At 43.7% G+C, this 13700-nt stretch overlaps 1 protein-coding gene across 1 annotated transcript in view; it reads left to right on the forward strand.

Annotated features, from left to right (window-relative positions):
• FGF13 (fibroblast growth factor 13) overlaps positions 1 to 13700 on the forward strand; it is a 329179-nt gene that overhangs the window by 20123 nt on the left and 295356 nt on the right. The window contains exon 2 of the mRNA XM_086619401.1: positions 6783 to 6800. The gene's annotated coding sequence lies outside the window, so the exon portion shown is untranslated. The remainder of the gene's footprint in view (positions 1 to 6782; positions 6801 to 13700) is intronic.

Below are 13700 nucleotides of genomic sequence, written 5' to 3' on the forward strand. Positions count from 1 at the left end.
GGCAGTGCTGCTGGATCACCCTCCACCAACAGGGACAGCCTGGACCTAAATGACCACGGTACAAAATTGCACCTAAAATAGCATGTACTATCCCACATATCTCCACTTCTTTTTAGGAGGAGATCTGTCAGCTGCCTCTATGTCATCGCTGGGAGAGCAATGGTGCAACCCACCCCTCCCTTTACATGTCTCCCTTCTCTTCTCCCCCATAATTCTGCTCTCCTACATTTCTCTAAGGCTATTGTAGTACTTTTCAAGTCAGCTTAACCGTAAGCAGTCCTTAATCACAAGCAATCCTTTCAGTGTTAATATCATGGAAAACTCAGATAATGCTTCTGGTTGTTATGGACATTTGGACTAGTGCAAGGCCAGGAGACAATACTGCTGGGTCAGCACAGGAATAAAAAAGCACCTGGGGCTGAGGGCAAGCAGAACTGAACCTCAGGCTTCTGTATTGTCTGCTCCAAGTTTAAAACACTCGTGGGAGGTGAATCTGCAGAACAAAGCTCAATGCTAGTAAATATTTTTGACCTATGCTCTGGCTGTGGGTCATTTACAACACGCTTGAAGATCTGATCTGGATTATGTTCAATTCACAGAAGTTTATTTCCAAGGCAGTTATTTATATACTACCTTCCTGGCTCTTGGGGTTCTTGGGGAAGTGTCTGAACATCAGCTCTGTGAGCAATCACCATAAAATTAAAATTTTCAGTTTTAATGGTGAACAGTTTAAGGAAAGTGAAATGTTTTCCAACAAATCCTTCCTTTCACTTAAAGCTTTGAGTCTTTAAAAATTTATTACCAGCCTTGCTACTCTGCAGCAATGTTAAAAGGCTCATCTCCATCCTAAGAAGGAAAACAATCCGTTTGATTAAAAACAAAGAGCAAATGCCATTTCTAAAGAAGGCCTTCAAGTCAAATTACAGTGTTTGGAAAAATGATCAGTGCTTTTGTCTTCTATATAGTACACAGAAGCTAGAAATGTACATGTAGCTAGAAATGTAGCCGTACATGTAGCTAGAAATGTTTTCTGGTTTCGTTTCCTCCCTTAAACCTCCTTTGCCCTACAGATTTTGTGGTTCTTTCTCATGGCTTGACCCTGTAGGAGCAATGATGGTGTTTCTCTGGGCAGATCCACCAAGTTGCTCCCTAAATTGAGTTCTTCATGTGCTTCATGTTCTTCATTTGCAGACATGGAGCCCCTGGGTGCTTATTGTTCTATTTTCAGTTCTATTTTTCCCTTGTTTTAGCTATGTAGGAAACAGCCTGCTGTAATCTCAGAGGCTGATAACTTGAGATTTGGGAAATCTGAGGAGACTTTGTCTCCCCATGCACTGAACAAACTATCTGTACTTTTTTTCTTTCTTTAACAAAAAAAGAGTAAAAAAGCTTAAAATCTTTAAAATAATGCTCTACATGGTAGCAAATAGTGGTGAAGAAAGATATGATTATTGAATATGATTTCAAACTTAATCTGCATCAAGCTGGAAAAGAACCCCTTGAATGGTGAGTGCACATAGAGCCGGCATTGCTTTGCCTGGGGAGGAGCCTGGTACCTCCTGGGAAGAGAATAATAATGAAAAACTTCATTTAAAATATGAGTTTTCAAAGAAAATAGCTCATGGTAGAAAATTGCCTCATTTGTAAATCTCTGCGGAGTTTTATTCTGTAAAGGTTGTTGGGTTAACCATAGCTAGGTTGTTTAGAAGGACCATTCTAGGTTGTTTTAGTCAGTTAGTAGTGAATGTTTAAGTTGTTCTCATGAGAAAGTCCTGAAATTGTGTGCGCACCTCATCAATGCATGCAGGATTCAGTGGAAATAAGGGCTTCACAGTGGTCATCTGTACCAATGTATGGGGAGAGAAAACCTCTCCACCAAGAACCCGCAGAGAAGAGGACGGGGAGATGGAGACAGTGCAATAGCCTGCCCATGATGGGGCAATGAAAAAGGGCCAGAGCCAGCATAGATACCTCTGGTTTTCTAGAGAACTAATGCAGCTCCTTGACTCTTCTTTCAGGCTAACCCCATGATGATAAGACCAGTAGTGGTTTTGAAGGGTCTGTACAGGACATGGTGTGTTCCCATCAGACATTAAAGCTACTCTATATAACTAAATTGTCAGGGAAATTCTCTAGGAGATGGGGCAATAAAAAGCTTGATAAAAGGAAATATTATCTATTAAATGAGGTAGGGCTTTCTCATAAGTGTATAATTTCAAAGATGAGCAAATACAACACTAGGTAATACACCTTGTGTTCAGCTGAGCCACTTAACCTGGTTTGTGCATTGTATGCTCAACCCTCACTCTTAAGTCTGCTAGGTCAGCCCATGAATGTTTCACCTCTGTCTTGTCTCAGGTACTTAGAGATGTCTTCTAAATGGCCCTGCTTCCCTCTCTCTGGTGCCAGAAGACAACAGATTCTTGGTAACTGAGCCCTCAGCTAAAAGGGCTGCTGCAGTTAGGCTTCATTGCAAAAGATAAGGTGGCACCCAAACTGTTGATGGCAGAATGAAGGAAAACAAATTATCGTGCCTGAAATCGAATGAGTTTTAATTAATGCGTCTAATCTGTGTAGTGAAAGTTCTAAATGCCATTTGTGTCTTCATTGTTGCTCTAAACAGTGACAAGCTCATCAGAGGCAAACAAATTGCAATGTGTGCCACTAAAGCTAAAACATACCAGAAGTGAAATAAGTAATTTAGGAAAGAAGTACATTGTAGGGAAACCCACTGTAGCCCTGAAGTTCATTCATCACATCCCACCTCTGGGAGCTTTAAATATCGGTTACCCACATAGAACTGGGATTTCTACTCACTCCCAAGTAGATGGTGTGAGAACTCCTGCAGACACATTCCCCGTACTCCTGGTTCTCTTGGGAGGAGAACTCTCCCTGTGTGCCCCAACATGGAAAGGTCTGGTTGTGGATTCCTTCTGCAGGCAGCTTCCCGCAAAACCAACACCACTGAGCAGTGATCCTGCCTGGGGAAGGGAGAAGCTTTCTCTTTAGCTGGAGAAGGAATTTAAGCCTTCCAGAAGGTAATTTATTCAGAGTTAAATCTGAGTAATATCTTTTTCCCAGCACAGGCTCTGTAGAAGCCTAAGTGAGCTGAGCTTGGTTCAGACCTTTATTTTTCTTGTCCATATCAGTTTTCCCCTCTGGTTTCCTCTTAAGAACTACAAAATGCATACCTACAGAAAAGAGCAGATCTACATCTTGCTGGTGTTCACATAGCTTGCAGGCTGGAGATGTTCTACAAGGTTGAGACAAGATCTTGTCAGATTTTGTTGTTATTGTTCTTGTTTGGCTTTTTTTAATCTAAATTTTGTGTCCTGTAGGAGGAGAGGAACAGTGATGTAAAAACAGAAGAGTATAAAGCAGTCATAAATAAAACTGGGCTGGAATTTAGAGTAAGGGAAGAGTGGAAACTGCCCAGTAGCAGCAATGGGGGGCGGGTGGGGAAGAAGTGGTGAAAAAACACTTAAAAGCAGAACCTGTTAAAAGCAACGGAATGGGGCAATAGGCAACCTGGAACTGGGGCGAGAGGGGACACAACTATATCTATGACCACAAAATGCAAGATTTATCTAGGCTTCTGCCTTAGGCGCGTTAACGTAAGGGTTTCTTGGGTGGGAAAGGCTCACTGCCAGTTGTAGAAGTTGTCCAAGTCCCTGAAGGTGGTCTACAAAATGAAACAGAAGCAAAATGGGAAGATATCTCTTTGATTTTGCAGCTAGCCCCAGAGCCCTTCATTCCTTTACTTCTGATCTTTTAGTGGAGTTGATTGCATGTCTTTGAGGCCTTTGGTTCTCAGCTGTGGAAATAAGAACTCCGTGAGCCGAGCTGGTTCTGAATCACCTCTAGGAGCAGAAGCAGCGTTCTGGTCTGATCAAAGGCTTATTCCAGGGGGGGTCTTTCTGTAGCATTTTCGCACAGACCCGGAGATATGTAAATGTTCTGCAGAATCTGACACACATGATTAACATTAAGCATATCTCGCCGTTGGTGAATCCGTTCTAATAAAAGGAAATTGAAAACTGAAACATGCCCTCCTGAAAAACAAGCCTGTGCAGAGTCACAAGTAAGCATCGTTTCTCTCCGTTGTTTTTACTGTCCTGCAAATTTGACGCATCCTCATTCTGCTGATGCTTAAGCGTGTGAATAATCTGTCCGGAGCCTCAGCCATTTCTTCCTTTTACACGACACAGAATGGTGTTATGGCAGATCCCTGTAGTCTTCTATCCTGTAACCTCTGAGGTACATTTATTTAGCAGAAAACAATCAGTGCTTTGAAATAAAAATTAATTTAGGCTTGCATGTTAGAGGCAGATGGAAGGACTTATTTTTTGCTGTTTTCTTTTTCCATCTTTTTTTTTTTTTTACCTGCTCCAAACAGGGATGTTTTTAAGTCTTTGGTGTTTATGCTTCAAGCAGATGCAAAGAAAACAGTGACTGAACCAGCTGGATTTTGAATGTATGCAGAGAATCACAAATTTTATGGACTGTTGATGTTATCTGAAAGGAACCTCAAAGAATTAGACTGAATAGGGAATTATAGGAGGGAAAATTTCCTTCCTTCCTGCCACTGTAAGTTAAGGGAAACATAATCTTGTTGAACGAGCTTGATGTAGCTACTTTTGGGATGAGATTACAAGTTTGGTTGACAAAAACACTTTGGTTGGTACAACAGAATATGCACAGACATCTACAAGACACGTAATTTGATTCCGTAGAGCCCTTCGTATTAAGTAGCTAGAGTGAGAAAATGAATATTCTGTGTATTAGATGAATTTAAAACTTCTTAACTAATGGCCCTCAAACCAATCTCTATCAGCTGCTGCTACTGTGGGTGTTCTCCACAGCCCATCTTTTTCTCCCTTTCTGTGATACTTACCAGTTGACTGGAGATGGCACTGATAAAGAGATTCCAGCTCACCAGTCGGGACAGTGCCATGGGGAGAGATGGCAAAGGATGGCCAGTGGTAAAATGCGCTGAGTATGGGTTCACCTATAGGCAAAATGTTAGTGTGGTTCTTGAGCCCATATAGTCTGGGAAGGGGATATTGCCTCTGTGACAATATGATTGCTATATGAAGAGTCTGTCTACATCAGGAGTTCAAAAGGGTTGTGGTTAATCTTGGTCTTCTCTAAGAAAATTTACCAAAATAATAGAAGGATTGATTAACATGCCTTATTGTGAGAAACCTGAGCAATTTGTTAGCTATTAGAATAACAGTTTTGTGCTAACCAAGGCAAGTCTTAACTTTCCACATCTGGAACAAAAGGTTGTAAGGGGAATCTTTTCAATATAGCAGATAAAGCTCTAATGAGATCCTGGAAGTTGAAAAGGGGCATTTTCACACAGGAAATACGAGTGAATGGTCATCGGAACAATAACACAATAACATGTGGAATCCAAAAATGATGTATTGGGAAGACCTGTGGCCCCAGCTATGCAATTTAGGCTGGAGGTTCAAAGCAATTTTTTCACCCCGTACCAGGGCAGGAGTCCCAAGAGCCCTCTGAATTCAACCTCACAGGTTGGCCCATTTCTTTCTGAATATGTGAAATCTGAGAGTCTGGGGAAAATTGTATGGTTTCAGCAGCATCATGGAGACAGAAATTTGCTCCACCACGTGGATCTCTGCGACAGGTGATGAGCATCTCCAGGAATCTGCAGGATCAAAGCTTTAGAGTAGACTTTTTTTCTTTTTCCCGTTGACTTTGCACAGAGTGAAGAACCGAGAATGGTTTTAAAATAGGAACTCTATTTCTTATTCAACATTCAGGACTAAAAATTGATGGAAACAGTAGCAATTAGAGCGGGTGAGAGTGAGTAAGGTGCCTCTTCCACTTCATTTAGTAAAGAAACCGAGTTGTCTCCCCTAGGCACTTGTCTTGCAGCTTGTGTGACTGCAGATGGCTGCCACTTTGAAGGAAACCTGTAATTTAAAAGCAACTCTGAATCATCCTGCCTGCCTTTCTTGGCATAACACCACTTCACTTTGCTGCTCTGCAGGGGCTGGTGTTCACGGGTTTATCTTCTTGACTGGCAACACAAAGAAACCCATGCATCCAGGACTAATGGCAGGTGCCTTGGGGAAGACGAGGTCAAGTATTTCAGTCTACTGCCTCTACAGGAGGCAGCCCATTTAGCAGCTAGCATTACCTGATGGCCAGTGCTCCCACCTAAGCCATCATTATCAACCATCAAGGGAAGCATCGATCTTGTGCTCATTCCCCTTGAGATCAAACCTGTGATGCATATAACTGTTGCAGGGGGAGAAGCCGAATGTTTCTTGGGAATAAGGCAAATGTGAAGGCTCAGCTCTGGCTTGATAGCTTGTAGTGATTCAAAGCAGATTTCTCTGTGCAATACAAAAAGGTGTTGTATTATTACACCTCCATGAAGAGCCACAAAAACCAGCCCTGAAGCCTCCAATTATGTTTCCAAACAAACCCACTCTTATTTCAGTGACTTAGCTATCTCAGAGTAGCAGGACTAATTAATGAGTGGCGAAGGCAGTGCGACTGCAGATTTATCCCTTTGTGCTAGTTTTTATTTCCCATCTGCCATTTTCCTCTTTGCTCCTCAACTAGCTTCAACTCCTCGTCCCTTACATCAGGAGGAATGGGCAGGAGCTCTCTGTACGCGTTCTCCAGTGCCGGAGCTGTGCCTTCAACAGGCAGCATGGGTGGAGCAGCCGTCTCCTTCCCATGGGGCTGGAGGATGCATTTCCCTACAAGTTCATTCAGTTATGACCTGACCTGTGGGCCCTAAGCCATCTCCCACTCTCCAGGTAGCAAACAGTAAATTGCTGCTCAGCACCCTCCTTTGGGTGGTTTCTCTTTGGGCATTTTTGCATTGCCAAGTAGGCTCTTTGGAACCACAGGAGAGAGAGATCTTGTGGAAGGGATCTGAGGAGGTCATTTAGACTGACCTCTCGTTCAAAGCAAGGTCAGCATTGAGTTTGCAAGTGGCTGATGTCTAGAAGTAGCTGAGAGTTTGCTCATGGAGGCCAGAGCCAGTACTGTTTCCTGTGCTTTCAGGGTGTCTCTCCATTTGTTGGGCTCCACATTTCTCCATTCTAGTCTGCCTCCCCTCTGTTAAACTGCCTGAGCACGGAAATTCTTGTTTTTCCATGCCAAAAGTCATTGAGGGACACTAGAGATAGCTGGCTTCCCTCACTGTAGATGGAAACTCTGACGGGCATCAAGGTGGCTGTGTCTGGTTTCTCACCTAAAGATAGCCTGCATCAAAATGAGAGGCAGTCAAAGACCTGGGTAGGTTTTGGAGTGTCAGCTTCCCATGGTTTGGGAAGCCTTGCCGGTTGTCTTTTTAGTCTAGCTACACGGAGAAAAGACTGTTTCATTGGAGGTTAGATATTAGCTAGTTTAGAAGCGGTTCAGCCACTGGAATAGGAAAATGGAAGCCTAAACTGCCCAGAAGGGTGCTGTATAAATTTGCCTCTCAGCTACTGTTAAGCATCGAGGCTAAGTAATTGCCATACCTGCTTCCTCAGACGTGCTTTGACCTCTTGTTTAATTATCTTTCAAAAAACTGTCCATTCCTGAGGTTGCCATTTTTTTGCTGAACAAACTCCTGCCAATGTGCCTGAAAGAGATTATTTTACAGGGAAAAACATTTTCACAAACAGATTTAATGTTCACTTTTCTTTCTTTCCCCGAGGGCTCTCTATCTATTTTTATTCCTTATGTTCCCTTATCATGCAGTGGAACCCAAGGCCCTATTTACTGAGAAGTATTTTGAAAAGCCTAAAACTTTCTATTTCTATAAATAAATATGTCTGTACTACAGGAGTCAGGAGCCCGGTTTCCAAGAGATCTTGCTTTGGCCAAGGCTGGATTACTGGTTGACCTCTATTCTGCCTTGGCGTGGGTGAATATTGGAATTAGGCTTGACATTGTTTTTGCATTGTAAATTCCGATACGCAATGAGATTTGCAATTTGCAAATATTTGCTTTACTTTCTGCATCTCTCCACACCTCCTGGGGGGTTATGGAGGAAACAAGTTACCTTCTGTGAGGAGATGGCTCCGATTCAGGTTGCAAGGTTGTCCGCTGAGCTGAGCAGTGTCTCCATTGCCCCTTACTTGAAGCCTCATGTTATTGTCTGTGCTCTTGAATTAGCCAGTCAGCTCTGGCTGGGCCCTGCGTGACCGCTGCCTTCCAGTGATGAACAGCAATATAAGAGTCTCTAAATTTCCTCCTATGCGACCAAGACATTGGAAGATGCTTGTTTTCTGAGCGTGCAAAGTCATGTGATGAAGAGCTTGGCTGTGTCCTTACACTGCAGAGACAACAGATGCAAACGGTCTGGGCAGGGGGCTGCAAAATCAGAAATGACAACCAGGAGGAGGATGTGAAGCTCCTGGTGAAACGATGCTGACGGTCACTGCTTCTGGCTTGTTTGCAGCTGCAGCTGCTGCCTGGAGGCCCCGGCTCCAGCCCGAGCATGTGGGAGCTGGAGCAAACCAACAGCAGCTTCTGTAATGAGGATGTTGTTGTGGTGATGTCAAAACCATCATGCAAAACTGCATCTCCCCAAATAACTGTCCGGTGGTATGTGTGGCAGGAGCTCCAGCTTTTCTGGGTGCCCCCTGTATGTGCAGGCTCCGTCTGGAGAGTCCGTGCCCAGGAGTACAGGGCTCCAGTGGGACCCAGCACCGAGCCCCCACTCTCGCCCCCCTCGGCAGCCCAGATGCAGCTGCGGGGAGACAGCCGGGCTGGACCGCAGCCGAATCAGCCTTGTCTTGGTTTCTCAATAATTAAATACATTACTTCTCAGCCAGCCTCTGTTGATCTTGAGATTCATACTGAACCCCAGGTGCCTTTCTTATTTGCTGAATAACATTTTTCAGCTCTTTTTTTTTTTTTCACTGCGACACAGGAGGAAGGGCTTTGGGCTCCATTGTGGCTGGACTCTTACACGCAGTCTTATCCCCACATACAATGAGGTGTATTGACTCTGCTTGTCCTGGGGCAGAAAAGGTCCATCCCTCTCACCCTGGGAGACCCTCTTCAGCTCCAAAGGGTGCAGCTTGAGGCTTCTTGGACTGCCACATCTAATAAAATGGCAACTGCTATATGTACCTCTGGTAAGGGATGGTCTCTGCCATCCTTTGGGTAGAGAAGGGTGTGATCCTGCCCCTGTTTTGTTGATAGAAAAATCCAAAGATGGTTGACATGGCATTTACTGTAGAGACCCAGATCTACTGGGATGTTCACAACATGACCTCTTTTGTCTGTCTATGGCACTGCTGGACATATCATGGAGAGTTCAGGTTTCTAGGAGAGCTCAGTTACTAGCTAGGCTGTTTTTGTATGTTTTTATTCTCAAAATTATCCTTTTAAAGCCCCAGATGGGCTCAGGCAGAGAGATTGAGCAGGATGCCTCTCTGTCCCTCCCTCCCAGCCTACCCATAAGAGCAGCAGATAAAATAGAGACCTCATCTTGGGAGTTGGTTTTGTTCACAGCACAGCTTACCTGTTGGGAACAACTTGGGTGAACATGACAGCTGTTGATCTTGCTCTTGGACTTTAGAAGCAATCATGCATCTGACATGACTACTAGACTCCTTGTTTTCTTTACTCCTGATGGCAACGGGGGGTCTATCAGGGACAAAGTACTAAGATTTGCAGGTTTGCCCCAGTTCGTACCTAGGCTGCCAAAAGCTCCTAGGGCTGGTGGGACAACCACTCCTAAATAAACCAGGCAAGGTTTTGGCTCACAGCTGTTAACACCTCTGCTGTGTTTTGGTCTCAGGCTGTTTGGGCAGGAGTTTGAGGTGCCAGTAGAAGTCATTTGCCTGGTGAAAATGCAGATTAAAGAGAGGTCTGACCCCATTAACAGTGTTAGCTACTGCTGGGAAGAGCTATTCTTGCCTCAATCTACCCTCTGGAAAACAGCATTTGTGCATTCAGCTGCAGCATTCGGGGTGGAGAACACAGGCTTCTCGGCGACCTAGTCGGTAAATAACATGTGGCACATGAAATGAGCTAATGGTATTTTTATGTAGGACAGAGACAGGCCAATCATTCATTCACACTCATTTTTACTGTCTGTTTTATTCTCTCTGATTCAAAACAGCCAGATTCCGGCACCTTTTCCTCCATTAGAGGAGCAGACTTCAAAACCCATCTGCTTTTCTCATACTTGAAAGGAAATAATGCCTTGCTCCATCAAACTCCTAAGGCAAATGCTTCTCTGCATCTCATTTCAACACCTCTGAATCTAGTTGCTCACCTCAGTACTTCTAAATGTAAAAATCATGTAGTGATGGCCACAAACCAAGCCCTCGCCTCCACCAGGCACCAGAGGTAGCAGAAGGAAATGCAAGGCTAGTCTAATGTCCACCAGAAAAATGCATGGGAAGTCCCCTAAGACAGCAGACTTGATTAGGCTGGTCTTTGTCCAAACCCCAGGAGAAGAAGGAGAATAATTAATTTAGAGATCAGCTACTACAGCTAGACTGATTTCAGGAAAAATTATCTGGGCAAAAATCTCAAATTTTGCTTACCCTTCTTCCTGGAGTGGTCAAAACGTTAAGCTGCAAGGGAAAGACTTCCGAAAGGATTGTGATTGCAGGTGATACAAATGGCCAAAGCCTTCTTCTGGTGGCTTTAGTCTCTCCACAGCTCTTCAGATATCCTAAGCTGAGGACTTCTTTACCACTGTCACTGGTGTGTGTACGTGTGAAATGGAAGTGCTGCCAGTTTGACTCTTAAATCACTTCTAGGAGCTTCTGACCATCTCAGAATGGTGCCTATGTACATCTTAGATTCCTTTAGCTTTTCCCCACCGTCCTCCTCTCCCTGTTCCAGAGAAAGGGATGCATCAACTCTTAGAGCTATGGACTAGCATACACCTGCTTGAGGAAATGTTTGAGGCTGTAGGCGAAGACTTGGAAATGTGAATTTTTGATGCTTTGGGAAAAGTGAGTCCCTAAATTTCATCAGTAATTCTGTATAAAGCTATGCCAGGGCTGCTTACCAAGGGTTGCTGTGGAAATAGGCAGAGGAACTGCTATAACTGCTGCTGGTGTCTGTGTAAGCCTCCTCTTGCTCTGCGACTAGACTTGGACTCAAAGACAAGGCTCTATAGAAGAGCACTTTTAATGCCATAATATCCCAGGTAACCAGCTGGATTTGCAATTCAACAGATTAATTACGGCACTAACAAAATGCCTGTTCCAGGAAAAAGGGCGTTGGAGTGCTATATACTCTGCAAAACTCAACCTTCTTGGTGAATACAAGTCAAAAGCACAATTCCCTTCAAGGGCACGGGAAGGCAAGTTGAGGTAGACACACGGCCAGCACGCTAAGCAGCAGCATGCCTGCTTTGACACAGAGGCACATCAGAGTCAGGGTATCCTGGAAATACCAGGAAGAGAAGCACAGGAGGAGGAGGAAACGATGCTGGACATTTCCTCTAACATCCGATTGATCGATCGTTTTAAAAATCAGGATCCTACTTCAATAGGAAAATATTTATTAAAACATTTCAAAGTGCTATCCCCACATGCCTATTGCATCATACTGTGTGTCATTCACCACTTGGTATATGCAGACCACTGCTTTCAAAACTGCAGTGGAAGTTCTCCATATATAGATGACTAGTGTATAGTTTTGCATTATCCATAATGTAACTTTCATCTCTTTAGCCTTTCAATTTTCGCAGCTTCATTTTAAGGATAGAGAATCTGTAGTGTAGGGACACTCTTGATTTGATGGGAGCTGATGAATAGGCTAAGATAAATACTGTATAAATGTTTCTTTGAAATAATGTGCTTGCTGGCAGAGTGAATCAGATGTCTGCTGCATGATGGTCGCTGTCACTTTATTAGACTACTTAATTCAGCATTGAAGCCATGCTTTATGGCCAGCTATTCCTTTCCTACTTTGCAATCTGTCATCTACAGCATATTGATTGTGCACCTAAAATATTTGCACATCTTCTCAAAAGTAATTTGCAGTGAGACATTTCAGTTGGCAGAACAACACCAGCAAAATGAAAGTGCAGTGAAATCCCTCAGATTCAGAGTGGGGTCAGTTTTGGTGGGTAGCTGTCAGGCAGCTTTTTGGTGGATCACATGATTTTTATTTGAAGATCTGAGAGAGGAGTGAGAGCTGAAATGTTGAGCTGTAGATATTAAGTACTTTTTGAGTTCTTATGCAGACAGACGCACTTTCAGAGCTCAAGGTTGTCTACAGACCACAGTGAAGAGAGGAATCAGATATAGCTCCTAAAGGCAGTGAGAATTCCCAGTTCACACTGGTTTTAGGAGGTCATCATAGAATTATAGAATGGTTTGGGTTGGAAGCGACCTCAAAGATCATCTAGTTCCAACCCCCTTGCCATGGGCAGGGCAACCCTCCACTACACCAGCTTGCCCAAAGCCTCATCCAACCTGGCCTTGAACCTGGTCATGGTTTACAATGAGTGGGTAGAGGGTTAACTTCTGGCACTTGCCAATGAAAAGATCTGTGCACTCATCCAAAGTTGGAGATTCAAAGTTATCAGACAAACTTAAATGAATGATGGCCTGACTCAACAGGATGAGTCAGGGCTCGTTCTAGAAGGAGAACTCCTTTCTGCTTTTTTTTTTTTTGGCGTGGAGGATGAGGTATCACCAAAGTCTTGCTGGTGCTTCTCAATGAAAACAGAATACTAAAGCAGGAAAAAGTGATGAACTTTCTCATAAAACTTGCGCAGGTGAGAAGAGTCACCCATATCCTTTTCATATTCTTTGCAAATTGCTCTAGGAACCTAGTAATCCAAGAAGACTCAACTGCCTGTCTCTTCTCTGGAGTCTCTTTGTGCCAGTTCACTGCAGCAAAATCTCTTGGGGTAGTTCTTGCACTTTCAGTAGAACTGTGAAATGCTGAAATATGTATTTGCAAAGAGAGAGTTTCTTAGGGAATGTTCTCTCTAACACAGCAGCAGCTTTCCCAGACATCATTCTCTTTTGGTGTACCCAGTTTACTAGTTTCTTTAGGCGACATTTTCTGGGCAATATTTTGAAAATTGCTTTCAGCCTGATAGGTAAAATCAAACGGGAACTCTGCCTCCTCTCTACCACGGTCCTTTAGATTGGAGTTCCCATGTGGTACCACGATTGGCAACCTCCAGAAAGATCTACTGCCATGCTATGGTCAATCTCCTTCTGTCAGCCCAAGAGGGATGTTTGTCTGGAAAAGCCTTGGAAACCCTAAGAAATGCACTGTCTAAACAAATGCTACTTTAATTATTGGATTGGGTCCAAAACCAATCATAATCATAAAATTTGGGATTTGGGTTGCAGCTGTCAGCCCCTTGTTCTCCCTCGACTGGCTCTTTGTGGATGACTTTATTTGTTGCCTGAGGAAGAGAGTGGGTGGAGAAACAGATGGAGAAACGCATCGGAGAACTGAAAATCCTGAGCCCCCACAACCTGGAGCTCAAAAGTAATAATATCACAGTGTTCAGAAAGATTAGTCTTTTGATCCTTTTGGCAAAAACTGCTGTTTCCCAGCTGGTCAGCCAGCTCTGGCATCCTCCAGTCACAATTGCAATTGAGAAATGACTGGAGAGCTGCTTCTGTGCTCAAATCCTTGCTGCCAGATGTACAATTATCGCTACTGAAGTAACAAAAGAGCCTAGCTTGGGAACACAGCAGGCTCCAAGTAGCTTGATTTGC

This window comes from Tauraco erythrolophus, chromosome 13 (genome assembly GCF_009769465.1).
Source record: "Tauraco erythrolophus isolate bTauEry1 chromosome 13, bTauEry1.pri, whole genome shotgun sequence".
Lineage (NCBI taxonomy): Eukaryota > Metazoa > Chordata > Aves > Musophagiformes > Musophagidae > Tauraco > Tauraco erythrolophus.